Here is a 3,785-nt window from a genome sequence, read left to right on the forward strand (position 1 = left end):
TAACATAGACTAATTTTTTCAAAAGTATTTGTAGTTGTGAACCGTGTTATCTTATACATTTTAAATTAATATCAATACAAATTTATGATAATAACAATATACCATTTTAACTTTAAATCAAATTATACTAAATAACTCTCACCAAAATTAATTTTATACATAAATAAAATTTTAAATCAAAATTAAGTAATTTTAACTTCATATATTATTTAATCAAAATTAATTAATTTAAAAATACATATAAATTATTTCACACCTTTACCGCGTACCTATTGCACACTAAGGTGCGATTGCTAGTTATCGTTTCTTTTATCTTTTATAATACTAAATTGCCGAGTCATTTAGCTGCGTATACTCTTCAACAATGTCATTGACGCAGATGGCTATTTAATCACATTTCGGAGAGCCTGCAGAGAGCACAGACGCTTGGAAAGCTTTATATTTCACTCTTGTTTATCTCTCACTTCACTGCATATGAAAATGAAGATTATTTTAGTTTGTCACCTCCTACTCTTCTTTCTCTCTGTACTGCCCTCTCATATTGTTTCTTCGCATTCTTATTATTCTGATCAACATGCGCTTCTCTCTTTTAAGCGTTCGCTTTCTTCTGACTCCAACGCTGTTCTTTTGGCCGACTGGTCTCCTCGCCATTCCCTCTGCAACTCGACTGGCGTTCTCTGCTCTTCTCGTCATCAGCGTGTGGTCTCCTTGAATCTCACCGGTATGTCTTTACTCGGCCCCATCTCCCCTTTCCTTGGCAATCTCTCTTTTCTCAGAGTACTTGCATTCAGGGATAATAGTTTTTATGGCCACATTCCTCCTCAATTGGGGAAGCTTTTTCGCCTCAGAATACTTAGATTGTCTCTCAATAAATTGCAAGGCTCCATTCCCTCCACTCTTGCTAACTACCGCTATTTGCAACGTCTCATACTATCCTACAACCATCTGAGTGGAAGTATACCTTCTGAACTTGGCCTTCTTTCGCACTTAGAGGCCCTTTATTTAGGAGGAAACCAGCTAACTGGCGTAATCCCGCCTCCTCTGGGGAAACTGTCTTCACTAGTTGAGTTGGCGTTGGAGGGAAATCAGCTAACAGGCACAATCCCGCATTCTCTAGGAAATCTGTCATCACTAGTTGAGTTTTATTTGCATAAAAATAAGCTACACGGTGCTATTCCTTCGCAATTGGGCAAACTATCAAAGTTGCAGTACCTATATTTGTGGGGAAACCAACTCGGTGGGGAAATCCCATCCTCACTAGGAAACCTGTCATCGTTACTTGACTTGGAGTTGCATGAAAATGAGGTGCATGGTGATATTCCTGTTGAACTTGGTATGCTTACTCAGCTCAGGGAGCTTGTTCTGCGCAGTAGCAACTTGACAGGAGTTATTCCGGTAGCCCTGTCCAACTGTTCTCTTCTCCAAACTCTCTCATTATCATATAACCAATTAACTGGAAGCATACCTTCTGAACTTAGCCTCCTTTCACATTTGGAAAACCTCTTTTTAGGAGATAACAAGCTGAGAGGCACAATCCCACCTTCTCTGGGAAGCCTGGCATCACTAGCTATATTGCACTTGGACACCAACAACTTGACAGGAGTGATTCCTGATTCCATTTCCAACTGTTCTCTTCTCCAAGTTCTGCAATTAGGAAAGAACCAATTGATCGGCCACATTCCCTTCGAGTTGGGCAAACTGCTCCAACTTCGAAGACTTTTTTTATGGGATAATCATCTTGTGAGCGGAAGTAGTGGTTTGTCTTTTCTAACAGCCTTATCTAATTGCTCCTCTCTAGAGTATCTCGATTTGTCAAGTAATTATCTTACCGGCATTTTGCCCTCTTCTATTAGCCAGTTATCAAGCCATCTCTTTGTTTTGGTATTGGACTCTAATCAAATTGAGGGAAACATACCAAGTGCCATTGGAAACCTCACAAAGTTGTTAACATTATATTTATCTGATAATCATTTGAATGGCTCCATTCCATTAGCACTCAGTCAACTTCCAAATCTTCAAGGGTTGTTTTTGAACAGAAATAATTTAGATGGGAGAATTCCAGAAAGTTCTGGTCATGCAAAACGACTTGCGATATTGTCATTAAGTGAAAACATGATTTCAGGCCAAATTCCAGAAAGTCTTGATCTTCCACAGCTGAGACGCCTTGTTCTTCATCACAATGAATTGTCTTCGAAACTACCAGCAAGTCTAGGGAGATGTATCACTTTGGAATTGGTGGACTTGGCACATAATAGACTAGAGGGAAATATACCTCTTGAATGGTCAGGTCTTGCAAATCTCCAATTTTATTTCAATATTTCGAACAATCTTTTGCAAGGTTCTATTTTAGTAATGAGTAAAATGGTAATGGTCCAAGCTATAGATGTGTCTGTCAACAGCTTCTCAGGAGAGATTCCAGCTGCTCTATCAAGTTGCGAAAACTTAAGAGTTGTTGAATCTTTCTTGGAATTCATTTGATGGCCCAATACCAACATCACTCACAAGTCTAAAGAATATAGAGATTATTGATCTCTCAAGCAACAATTTATCAGGCACAATTCCAATTGCTTTCCAAGAAATGAAAATGCTTAAATACATCAATCTTTCTTTAAACAAATTGACAGGGGAAGTTCCAAAGAAAGGAGTTTTTGCAAGAATTGACCAGTCAACATTTTTTGGAAATGTTGGTCTGTGTGGCAGTTGGAATAAATTACAACCATGCTCTGATTCCAAACACAAACAGTTCTTGTCCTCAAAAAAGGTGATCATGCCAGTTGTAATTGGCATATCACTCTCCATAATATCTTCTGTATTGTGTCTAATTTTCTATAAGAGGCATGCAAATCAAACTATTCCAGACCTCAATATTGGTTCTAAAAGGATTTCATATGAAGAACTTGTGGATGCAACTAGTGAGTTTACTCAAACCAATCTAGTAGGAGCTGGTAGCTTTGGATCTGTTTATAGAGGAATTCTCAATGATGGTACAAATATTGCTGTTAAAGTTCTTAGTTTACAAGACAAAAATTCTTGTCAAAGTTTTGAAAGGGAATGTAATGTGCTAAAAAGAGTTCGACATCGCAATGTCATCAAAATCATCTCATCTTGTTCTAACCTTGATTTCAAAGCATTGGTTTTTCCATCATGGCAAATGGAAATTTAGAGAGATTGTTATACCCTGAGGAAGGAGATGAATGTAAATTAAATTTGGGTGATTGGTTAAGAATAGCAAAGGAGATAGCACAAGGAATGGAATATCTACATCATCATTGCTTTCTGCAAGTCATTCATTGTGACCTGAAACCTAGTAATGTGTTATTAGACAATGATTTGACTCCACATGTAGTAGACTTTGGCATTACAAAACTCTTATTTCAGAATTCAACAAATTTGTTGACTTCTACAAATGCATTAAAGGGATCTGTTGGCTAGTTTGCCCCAGTTACAAAAATTTACATTATCGCAATATTGATTGGTGTTGATTATTTTATATTTTATATTTTATATTTTATATTAATTTTTCATAGGGATTGAGAATCATAATTAATAATATTATATTGCAGAGTATGGAGTTAGCAGAAATATTTCAACAAAAGGAGATGTATACAGCTATGGAATTCTACTTTTAGAAATGTTGACAAGGAGGAGACCAACGGACACCATGTTTGAAGAAGGTAATAATCTAGCAAAATGGGCAAGTATGAATTTTTCAGATAAAATAGAGGAAGTTGTGGACAACCAACTACTCAAAGATGTTAATGAGTTAGATAAAGCAATGATATTAA

General features: G+C 36.8%; 1 pseudogene; it reads left to right on the forward strand.

The window, feature by feature from the left end:
- Positions 1-374: 374 nt before the first annotated feature.
- Positions 375-3,432, forward strand: LOC149561191 (uncharacterized; annotated as a pseudogene).
- The last annotated feature ends 353 nt before the right edge of the window (positions 3,433-3,785 follow it).

The sequence above is a fragment of the Cupressus sempervirens genome, chromosome 4, assembly GCF_028749045.1.
Source record: "Cupressus sempervirens isolate cs-2001-9-10 chromosome 4, ASM2874904v1, whole genome shotgun sequence".
Classification (NCBI taxonomy): Eukaryota; Viridiplantae; Streptophyta; class Pinopsida; order Cupressales; family Cupressaceae; genus Cupressus; species Cupressus sempervirens.